This window comes from Typopeltis vanoorti, chromosome 8 (assembly GCF_054136105.1).
Source record: "Typopeltis vanoorti isolate ZY-2024b chromosome 8, IOZ_Tvanoo_1.0, whole genome shotgun sequence".
NCBI classification, from domain to species: domain Eukaryota; kingdom Metazoa; phylum Arthropoda; class Arachnida; order Uropygi; family Thelyphonidae; genus Typopeltis; species Typopeltis vanoorti.
Window position 1 is genome coordinate 74,222,923 of NC_143556.1, and position 12,550 is coordinate 74,235,472.

General features: G+C 32.8%; 1 protein-coding gene across 3 annotated transcripts in view; it reads right to left on the reverse strand.

The window, feature by feature from the left end:
* Nucleotides 1-12,550, reverse strand: part of Unc50 (Unc50 RNA binding protein) — a 130,018-nt gene that overhangs the window by 48,041 nt on the left and 69,427 nt on the right. The window lies entirely within an intron of this gene.

Below are 12,550 nucleotides of genomic sequence, written 5' to 3' on the forward strand. Positions count from 1 at the left end.
TACGTGGCAGACAGTGCTCACTATGGCAAACACCATTATAACAAGCTATGTCACTGTAATAAAGTACAAATGCACAATGCTTTTTTATAAAGAATATTCTCTTTATAAAGAATTCATTATAGAAAACTATCCATTATATCAAACTATTTTTGCGTTCCCCACAAGTTTGCTATAGTGGAAATCGATTACATGTGGCACAGTAATACCCTGCCTTATGACACTTTATGACAATCTGCTCATACAGCATTTTTCAATTATGACCAATGCCCATTTTTACAATGCCACATTTGCTCACGATGGATTTAGCACCATGATGCTGCCATGAATCAACAGGTGCATGCAGTATTTGTGAACTCAGTTTATTTATGATGCCGTTGCTCATTACATCACTCTGTGTTTTGGTATTTCACTGTGAATTATAAACTGCTTATAACTATTATTTTATTGTTGTTGGTAATAGCAGATAAATTTCAAAGTAAGGGTGCCATTGCTTCCAACAAAAAGAAGCCATGTAAATCTATTGCATTACTTGCCAAAATTAAAAGTATTAAATTTAGCGATGACGTAATGAACAATGAGATAGCACAGGCTAAACTTACCTCACACTGGTATTGTTGCAGTTGTTAAAAACAAAGACAAAGGTCTTTGAAGAAGTGACAAATGCTACTTTGGTTAATGCTGCAATAATAAATTTAGTTTAATCCTTTATCCAAGTGTGAGCAACACAAGGTTTGCAGCTGAAAATATCTTCAGGGCTGGGGTAATGTAGTGCAACACCGGGCAACTCGTAGCAAAGGTGGACCAAGCTAACATCACTCCTATCTCAGTATCTCCCATAATGCAAAACACATCTCCTTGTGGATATGTATAATGTTATGCATTAAGGGAAGGGCCACTACCCAGACTAATTTCGACCTTTATTGAGGTCTCTTCAGTGGGAGCCAGGCCCAGAAGTGGAGATATACCAGGCAATGGCAGGTTATCTTTACCTATAGGAGTTGCCAAAAGGTGTGCCATCTTTTTATTAAATTACTCTGGATTTAGAGAAAGATGTTGAAAGTTTATTTTTCACTTGGTTAGACTATAATAAATTTAGTTTAATCCTTTATCCAAGTGAGCAAACAACTAAATTTATTATAGTCTAACCAAGTGAAAAATAAACTTTCAACATCTTTCTCTAAATCCAGAGTAATTTAATAAAAAGATGGCACACCTTTTGGCAACTCCTATAGGTAAAGATAACCTGCCATTGCCTGGTATATCTCTACTTCTGGGCCTGGCTCCCACTGAAGAGACGAGACCTCAATAAAGGTCGAAACTAGTCTGGGTAGTGGCCCTTCCCTTAATGCATAACATTATACATATCCACAAGGAGATGTTTTTTGCATTATGGGAGATACTGAGATAGGAGTGATGTTAGCTTGGTCAACCTTTGCTACGAGTTGCCCGGTATTTCACCACCTTACCCCAGTCCTGAAGATATTTTCAGGCGCAAACCCTGTTTGCTCACACTTGGATAAAGGATTAAACTAAATTTATTATAGGTTAATGCTGCAGTTATTCATAAATGCAACAACATCACTGCCAAAATGGAAAAACTTTTAATGGCGTAGATTGACGACCAAACTGGTTCCCTTTAGTCAAGCTATTCAAGTACAACTTTTCATTTGCAAAAAGTCTAAATGACTGTTTATAAACATCAAAACCATTACATTCATATACAAGTGAAGAAGGAAAAAAAAAATGCAGTGATTCACTATATGATAAAATTTGCTATACAGTGGTAGTCTGGAACCTAATGTCATATGACTGAGATATGCCTATACTATGTACTAACATTATAAAGAGCATCATTATAGTAAAGCTAATTAATGTGATATGTTTGTGTGAGTTTGAGGAATTTTTTTATTTGTTTGTGGACATAAGTAATTAGCTATAGTTTAATAATTCCAATATTTGCTATTTACCAAGAATAGTATGCCCTGAGTTCAATAAGTACATAGAATAAACTTTTGAGTGGAAGTTGCATTATTTTTTTTCCAATTTTATGGAATGCATGTTGTGTGTAATATTTCAGATTATGAAATTAGGCCTGATATTTGACATCTGCCAGAAGCTTAGCCAGCAGGATAAAAATTGCTGACCAAATCTCAAGTTCATCTCTCAAGAAAAGCAATTGTTATCTTGAGAATGTCTGTGGATAAATTCATGCTCATCAGTTACTCAGAAAAAAAAAAAAATCTTAAATTACAAAAATACTGAAAAGTACTGAAGCTTTCTTAGACAGCTTAGCTATATTGCTGCCACAGAGAGGTTGCAAACTAATAATTTCTGGAAAAATTAATTCAAGTTTAATATAACTAAACTTCAAATTAGTAAAAATTTTTCTTCTGTAAATTATTTAGTTTTTGTAAATATTTATTTGTGATATTCTCAATGGTAGTAATGCTTTTTCAGTGAGATGTAACTTGTGCACAGTTGTTTTTACAACACCAAACATGAAGACAAAGTTCTTGATTGGAAGGCAATTTCAAGTGCAGTTATGTAGACAAACTTCAAGGAGAAATGGACAGTGAAACTTATTTGTACCTGTGGTCTCAAATAAGTTTCACAAAAAGGTTCTCCTAAGGAAGAAGTGTAGCAATTTTTCTGGCCATTAGAGCAGGCAGTTGACAAAAAAAAAAAATTAAAAAAAAAAATAAAAAAGTGGTCCTTGTTGGAGATCTAAACAGCAGAGTAGGAAATGAATTCCAATGAGCTTTTAGAAATATTTTGGAAAAATTTGGAGAAAAGGGCAAGGCTAATAATAATGGCAAGTACTTGCTGTATTTCTACTCAGGATATGGACTAGTCATTATTAACACCATGCATAGAGAGAAGACAAGCAGTAAGAAAATGATTCTATTATTGTTTGATAGCAATAATCTCAGAATACAAAAGCATACAAAGGATCTGAAACTGGAAATTATCATCACTTAGTTGTTAAATGGGATAAAAATGAGTATCACATTGAAAAAAAATAGTATGTAAGAAAGTTTTAAAAAGAATTAAAGTTGAACAACTTTTACATGTAAACTGTAGACTCAACTATACAAACATTATTCAAGAAAAAATTAAACAGTTCAAAACAGGAACCAAACCTTGGAGTCTCATGGCAAACTCTGAAGGAAACTGACTGATTCATCTAGGAAGGTATGTGGTAAAGTTGTCTGCAAAGAGAGAAAAATAAGAACACCATGGTGAACACAAGAAGTTAAAGAAGCATCCTAGGAAAGAAGTATACAGCAAAAGTTCCTAACAAATAAGTCAGCAGATGCTCTAAAAGAATATAGAGAAAAATGGAAGAGAGCTGAGCTATGTGTAAAAGTAGCTAAACAAAAGGAATGGGAAGACCAATCAGAGTACAAAGGATAAATATCAGGAAGGTGCAAAATGTTCTGGAAGCCATTCAAAAAGTTTAGAAACGGAGGAAAAGTACAGGTAATCCTCTTTTTACACTGCTTTTTTTTTTACATGAATTCGAAATAACACTGTTTAGAAAACAAAAGCAATTCTATTTTTACACAGCATATTTTGATTTATCATGGTTCAAATGGCACTTATTTTTAAAATTTCTGTTTGAATTCAGTTCTGTTAAAAAGGATATTTCCATTATAATTATCATTTCCTAGAATGGTACATATGTACTTTTTACATATGTAATGACATGTACATGTAAAAAAATATTCATATAATTTTTTGTTTACAATTCGAAATGTTTACACGTTTTGTGTTTTGTTCATGAAAGTTTGGTTCGTGCAATAAAGTTACACAGGTATATTTAAATTTTTAGGTTTTGTATGATGATATCAAAATTGGAGATGTTAATGTCAGCTCTTTGCTTTATGCGGATGATGTTATACTTCTAAATAAATCCGCTACAAGTCTGCAAGATTCTCTGACTAAATTGAATTGCTGTTGTAATAGATATGGTATGAAGGTCAGCAATAAAAAGACAAAGACAATGAAAATAGGCAGAATCATTGAAAATGTCAACTGTGTTGTGAATGGAGAACCGGTGGAACAAGTAAAACATTTCAGCTACTTAGGCACAATTTTTACTGAAGATGGTAAACTAAATATAGAAATAGACAACAGAATCAGCAAAGCTGGTATCGTGGGAAGTCAATTGAATAAATTCATATGGAATAAGAAAGAAATTAGTCGGAACACTAAATTAGCTGTATACAAGACTGTGTTCAAACCAATTTTAACTTATGGATCTGAGAGCTGGGTCAGAAGTAAAACACTTGACCAAAGACTAGAGACCGCAGATATGAGAGTCCTGAGAAAGATTAGAGGCGTGAACAGATGGCATCAATGGCAATATCATATTAAAAATGAGGATATTAGGAAAGAACTTGACAATGTCAGCATCCAGGAATGCGTTAGCAGAGCTAATCTCAGATGGTATGGTCACTTAAATAGAATGGGAGAGGAAAGATTAGCAAAACAAGTGTTCTCTGCCAGGTTGGCAGGAAAACGACCCAGAGGAAGACCAAGATATAGGTGGATTGATACGGTACAAAGTGCCTTAGACGATAGAAATATAAGATCTGATAATGTTGGAGTCTTGACAAGTAACAGACTGATTTGGAGGAAAATTGTAGATAGGAAGTTAGTGATGATGTAATTTTTTCATGTAGTACTGTCATATCCTGTACACCCCTTGAGGGTACATGGCAGGAATTTGATGATGATGATGAGGTTTTGTATGTGTAATATCAAATTAGTAAAATTAATTATTGATTATTTTCAGATATTTTTGTAACATTACCCCATTACTCATGGTGTCAGATAATTCAGTTAGAAGAAGAAAAGCTATTTCTTTAGAAACTAAGATCAAAATTTTAGATAGTTTAGCTGCTGGAGAAAGTTCAACATCCTTAGGGAAATATTTTGGACTAAACGAAGCTACTATGAGAACAATTAAGAAAAATGAAGAGGCCATTAGAAAATCTATAATAAATTTAGTTTAATCCTTTATCCAAGTGTGAGCAAACAAAGTTTGCGCCTGAAAATATCTTCAGGACTGGGGTAAGGTAGTACAACACACTTGGATAAAGGAAAAAACTAAATTTATTATAGCCTAACCAAGTAAAAAATAAACTTTCAACATCTTTCTCTAAATCCAGAGTAATTTAATAAAACTGTGGCACACCGTTTAGCAACTCCTATGGGTAGAGATGGCCTTGCTAATACTTCTGCCTAGTATCTCCACTTGGGCCTGGCTCCCACTGAAGAGACCTCAATAAAGGTTGAAACTAGTCTGGGTAGTGGCCCTTCCCTTAATGCATAACGTTATACATATCTGCAAGGAGATGTGTTTTGCATTATGGGAGATACTGAGATAGGAGTGATGTTAGCTGGGTCCACCTTTGCTACAAGTTGCTCGGTGTTGTACTACCTTACCCAAGTCCTGAAGATATTTTCAGGCGCAAACTTTGTTTGCTCACACTTGGATAAAGGATTAAACTAAATTTATTATAGTCTAACCAAGTGAAAAATAAACTTTAAACATTAGAAAATCTGTTCTTTATGGAATAAAATTAGGTGCCAAGTCGCATCGTACACGAGAGACATTATAAAAATGAAGATGGAAAAGGCCCTAGTGATGTGAATAGAAGATTGCTCACAAAAGGGAATACCTTTAGATGGAAATGTCATCAAACAGAAAGCATTACAGTTGTGATTTTTCTGCAAGCACAGGTTGGCTTACAAAATTTCTCAAAAGATACGGGCTTCATAATGTAAAAATCGAAGGAGAAGCTGCATTTGCAGATGAGTTAGCAGCTAGGGAATTTCTTTGAAAGCTGCCCAAAATTTTTGAAAATGGTAGCTATACTACTGATCAAGTTTGAAATGCAGACGATACTGGCCTTTTTTGGAAAAAAATGCCAAGTAGAACTTATATAATGAAATCACAAAAAAGTGTTGATGACTTTAAAGCAGCTAAGGATCATGTAACTATTATTTTGCAGCAATGCTTCAGGAGATCACACATTAAAACCATTACTCATCAATCGATCCCTAAGACCACGGGGCAATGAATGGTGTGGATTTTAACATTACCAGTGCACTGGAAGGCACTAGTAACATGTTTTGGGTTACAAAAGAAATTTTTAATTAATGGTTCCATCAATATTTTGTTCCAGAAGTTAAACGCTATTTGATGGAAAAAAAATCTGGACTGAAGTTTTACTGATTATAGACAATGTACCTGGCCATCCTGTTTAAGAACACCCCAATGTGGAATTTTGTTTTTTGACACCTAATACAACATCCTTAATACAACTGACCAGGGTGTGATCGCTACGTTCAAAACTTACTACATAAGAACATTCCAATACATTTTGAATAAGCTACATAAGGATAATTTACTGACAGTTATTGATGTGTGGAAGAAATTTTATATTTTGGATTGTATCAAACATGCTAAGTTGGCATTATCAAATTTGAAACCAACTTTAAATGAATGCTGGAAAGTTACTTGACCAGAATGTGTGAAAAAGAAAACCCTGTACCTTTGCATACAAATGACCATACCAATATCATCAGATTAGCACATGCAGTTGGCAGAGAAGGATCTGATGATTTTTCGTCTGCAGATATTGAAGAACTGATGGTTGACAAGGCTGTTAGTGATGATGAAATAATAGAGGCTGTCCTTGAGAATCTCGATGAAAAAGAGACAAAAGTGATGGTGATGATGAAGAGATTCCACTCACTGCAGGATTGATTATAGAAAAGCTTCAAATAGCTAGTAAATTGCAAAGTCATTTTTTTACACATGATCCAAATACTAAACGAGATGAACAGTTTAAATGTGAACTTAAGTCATGTATGGTGCAATATGAAGAATTATACAAGGATCTCAATGATTAATTAAAGTTTTTTTTACCAATTAAAAAAATTAATTGGTAAAAAAAAAATCAACCTTCAGAATTAATCGATATTAGTGCTAATTTAGTTTCTTTTACTGAAGAAAACGTTTCGTCATTGCAGTATGAACAGGATGGCCAAAGTGTTTCAAGTGATGGAAGTGATTTAATTCCAGTCTCACACAAAAGAATGTGCCTACTATCAGAAAGTGATGCAAATAAAATTTAACTAATAACCATATGAGGGTCTTTGGACCTTTTAGAATTTCTGTTTTATTAGTGACACATTATTTTCTTTAAGAAAGATACATATGTATATACTTTAAATAAGTATTTAAAATAAAAAGAAAATATTCCATTAAAATTAAATAGTTTTATTCAATGATTTTCATACGTTTTGTTTGAAAATAACTTATTGTTCGTATCGGGTTTTCACATCTGGAACTGTTCTATTTTTTTCATATGCACTGTATTCTTTTTTACATGTTTTTTTTTGGAACCAATCTACTGTGTAAATGAACAATTGGGTGTACTGTAAAAGGAATCAAAGAAGACATGAAAACTGAAGACAGAAATATTCGAAATGTCTGGAGTAATTGCTTTGAAAGACTTAAGCAGTGACAGAACAATAGTAGAAAAGATTCAAGAAGAATGCAAATAGGAGTACATATACTTGAGGTATAAAAAGCTATCAAAAGCCACAAATATGGAAAGGCAGCTGGGAGTACATATTTGACAGAAATGTGCAAATATGGAGATAGTTTTATAGTGGCTACTCTGCATAATTCAGAGTGCCTGGTCAGAAGATCAAATTCCAGATTATTGGAGTAGCTCTCATAGTTCTCATCTATAAAAAAGGAGAATGATACTGAATGTGAGAGGTACAGAAGAATCTGTCTACTAAGTGTTCCTGGTAAGATTTACACAATCATACTTGAAGCAGCTAAAAAAAATGTAGAAGAGAAACTCAAAGAATAAAGTAATTTCAGACCAAATAGAGGTCGTAAGGATCAGATTCTCCCTTCTGAGAAACCACAGATCTGGAAGAGGCACATGACAAAGTGCGCAAAAGCATTTCAAAGCAAAATGCTATAATTATGTGGAGTAAATGGAATTATACAGAGCAACACATTGCTGTTTAAGTTGTAAGTCAGCAGTTAAGAATTGAAGGTCATAAGGAAGATGGTGTAAAATCAGGTATAAGACATGATGAGTACACACTATCTCTGCTCTTATGCATCATCTTTATGGATCACATTATGAAAGAAAGTGACATTAAACCCAATTTTAGAATCAACAATATCAAACAGCTCTTCTTGGCTTTATGTAGATGATGTACTCCTAAACAAATCACAAATCTCTAGGATTCTTTATCTAAAACTGAAAAGCAGCTGTAATAAATCTGGCATGAAAATCAGTAATAAAAAGACCAAAGCTATGAAAATAGCCAGGAACACAATAGAAACTTCAGCTGTTTTCCATGGACAACCTACAGAATAAATAAAATATTTCAGCAATTTAGGCACTGTTAATTTTAGTAAAGATAGCAATTAAATATGATAATAGACAACAATAAGCTAAGCTGATATGATGGGGAACCAGCTGGATCATACTAAAAGTGAGATATTAGGAAGGAATTTATACACTGTGAACATCCAAGAATGTGTGAAGAAAAATAATCTGAAGCAGTATGGTCACTCAAATAGAATGGGAGATGAAAGGTTAGCAAAAATGGGTGTTTGATGCCAAGGTTTAGGTGGATTGATTCAGTCAGAAGTGCCTTAGAAGAATGAAATGCTAGATGCAAAAATGCAGGAAAGCTAATGAGTAACAAACTGATTTGGAGGAAAAATCGTTGATAGGGGATTAGTAATAATGTAAATGTAAGCATGTAGTGCTATCATAGTAGCCACAACACTCTGTGAGGGTGCATATCAGGAAAGTGATTTGTTTATTTTATTGCTGAGAATAACAAACATATTCCAAGCTGAGAATAACAAACAGTTCACATCTGAGAGCTGCTCAACTTTTATTCGCTTTAAAACTTTCTTACATGTTATTCTTTTCAATATGATATTCAATTTTATCCTGCTCAAGACTAAATAATGATCACTTCCAATTTCAAATCCTCTGTACACTCTGGTGTCCTGCACCAGGGAGAAAACATCACTATCAACAATAACATAGTCAATGAGACTTATCTTATTCCTTGCCTCTTCTCTCCATGTGAATTTGTGCACATTTTTATGTTGGAACATGGTGTTAGTAATAACCAGTCCATGTCCTGAGCAGAAATCCAACAAATATTTGCCATTATTATTAGCTTGGTTCTTTTCTCCAAATTTTCCCAAAATATTTTTGTGCTTCACAATGGATCTGGACCTTGTATACAGCTAATATAGTGTGACTAATTTCTTTCTTATTTCATATAAATTTATTCAGTTGACTTCCTACAATACCAGCTTTGCTAACTCTGTTGTCTATATTTAATTTGCCATCCTCACAAAAATTGTGCCTACATAGCTGAAATGTTTTATTTGTTCTATAGGCTCTATATTCAAATTGAGCAGTCAATGTTTTCAATGTTTCTGCCTATTTTCATTGTCATGTTATTGTCGATTTTCATTGTCATGTTATTGTTGATTTTCATACCAAATTATTTCAACAAATTATTCAATTTAGTCAAGGAATCTTGCAGACTTGTACTGGATTTATTTAAAAGTATAACATTATCCACACAAAGTAAAGAGCTGAGATTAACATCTCCAATTTTGATATCAGGTTCAATACCACTTTCCTTCATATTGTGATCCATATAAATAATGAATAAGAGAGGGGACAATGTACATCCTTCTCTGACACCAGATTTAAACATCAAACCATCTCCCTGTACTTCCTTCAATTCTAACTGCTACTTACAACTCAAATAAAGACAAAGTATTGCTTGATATAATGCCCATTGACAACACATAACTGTAGCATTTTGAATAGTTTTTCTCTTGGCACCTTGTCATATGCCTTTTTCAGATCTACAAAACTTAAATACAATTCCAAGATTTCTCAACTATTTGTCTTGAAGTGAAAATCTGATCCTGACAACCTCTATTTGGCCTGAATCCAGAGTGTACTTCACCAAGCTTCCCTTCCACATTCTTAGCCATTTCTCAAGTATACTTGCATAAATCTTACCAGGAACACTCAGTAAGGAAATAGCTCTGAAAGGGAAATAATTCTCACATTCAATTTTATTTCCCTTTTTATAGATGAATACTCATCTTGACTGTATGGGAAGCAGCACTCCCATGGACCCCTAGCTGGATCTATCACCTCTCCTTCTACTACTTTGAGGAAGATCCACTTACTTTAATCTTTTCTATAAGGCCTTATTAGCCAACTCTTCTTATTTTATGATTCCTATGCTATTAGAGTATTTTAGGGCCATGGGGTCTTTTCATTTCTGGCCTTACAACTATGCTCTCTCTATAAACCTTATTGTAATTCTTCTATAATCTACTCCTTCCCCCATCAATATACCCTATTCCTCCTATGGGTTTAAATTCGGAAGAAGGCTAGTTCAGAAGTCTTAAGGTAGCAGCCCTACCACTGAACTATTCCATCGTCAGGCTAGTCCCCTGACATGGAGAACATAATACTACTAGTAAGCTGAAAGAAAAAGATAATTGGATTGAATCTATAGGAAACGACCCTGGAATGGAAAAAGAAAAACAAAAATGTAAAGACAAAATATAATACACATAGCAAACTGGAATGTAAGAGGAATAGCATACAAAGAAATAGAATTAGACCAATTATTAAATGAAAGAAATTTTAAAATAGCAGTAATAACTGAAACAAAAAAGAAATTAAAAGGAACCATGAGAACTGAAAATTTTAATGTGATATACAGTGGAGTCGACAGAGACCAAAGAGCACAAGCAGGAGTCATGATTTGGATTCATAACTCCCTTTCAAAACAATTAAAACATTATAAATTATGGAATGAAAGAATAATAGAAGCTAGAATAAAAATAGATAGAGGCTATTTAACAATAATTGTTTATATGCCCCAGAAGAGGGAAGAGAACAAGATAATATCGATTTTTATAATCAGATACAAAACATATATAATAAAATAAATAAAAATGATTACGTAATTTTAGCAGGAGACTTAAATGCAAGAATTGGAAACACGAAAATTAATAATAATATAGGAATATATGGAGAACATACTCAAAACAGGAATGGTAAAAAATTGATTGACTTTGTAGTTTATAATAACCTAAAAATAATGAATTCCTTCTATAAACATAAAGACATACATAAATATACTTGGGCAGCAAGAGGATGGAAATCAATATTAGATTACTTCATATTAAATGAAAAGACATCGAAATTTTCACTAGATGTTAGAGCTTACAGAGGATATGAAATAAGCAGTGACCACTTCCTTGTTAAAATAAAATTAAGATTACCACCTAAATGGCTACAAGTAACAAGAACAGAAAGAAACATTGAAACATTTGTTTATAAAACTAGCCTATTGAATGACACAAATGTACAATGGCTATATGAACAAAGAATTAACCAATATCTAGATAAAATAAAACAAAATGAAGAAATAGAAATAGAATGGCTTAATATAAAAACGATACTAAATGCAGCAGCAAATGAAAGCTTAGGAAAGACCAAAAAGTCCAATAAAAGGAAAAAAAACTGAAGATCTGGGATGATACAATCAAAGAAATAATCAAAAAGAAAAAAGAAGCCTATCACAAATGGTTAAGCAGTAAAAGATTAGAAGATGATATAGAATATAAAAGAATAAAAGCCATAGCTAAAAGAGAAGCCAGAAAAAGACAGAGAATCATGGAATAAATTTGTTTCTAATTTAGAACATGATTTATATAAAATAAGACCCAATGTATAAAAAATTTTGAAACACTTAAATGCAGATACCAAAGAAAACATAAAATTAAACGCTGAATTGAAATTAGAAGAATTTCTAAATTACTACACAGAATTGTGGACAGACAAACATTTTAAAAAAAGACAACTGGCAAACAATTAATGAAAATGAAAAGGAAATAACTAAAGAAGAATTAGAAATCAGCCTGAAAGAAACAAGAAACGGAAAACCACCTGGAGAAGATAAACTAGATTCAGAACTATATAAATATGCAGAATTAAGATTCAAAGAAAGACTCTTATTATTTTTAAATAAAATTTATTCAACTGGTATCCCCCCCAATAGAATGGAAAAAAAAAGCAATTGTGATTCCTATTTTAAAAAAGATAATAGAGATGACCCTAAAAACTATAGAGGTATCAGTATACTAAATTCCTGTTAAAAATATATAGCAGAATCTTAAATAGCAAATTAATGAAATATTCCGAAAACTTTATCTTTATTCTAGAAGTACAGAATGGATTTAGAAAAGGACGATCATGTATAGACCCGGCCTTTTGCCTAAAATTAATAATAGAGAAAAGAAGAGAATACAATTTAGAAACCCATATTGCCTTTATTGACTTTGAAAAAGCATTTGACAAAGTTAAAAGAAACATATTATTTAACATATTAAAAGAAAGACAAATACCAAATAATATCCTAAAAGCTATCACAAGTATAT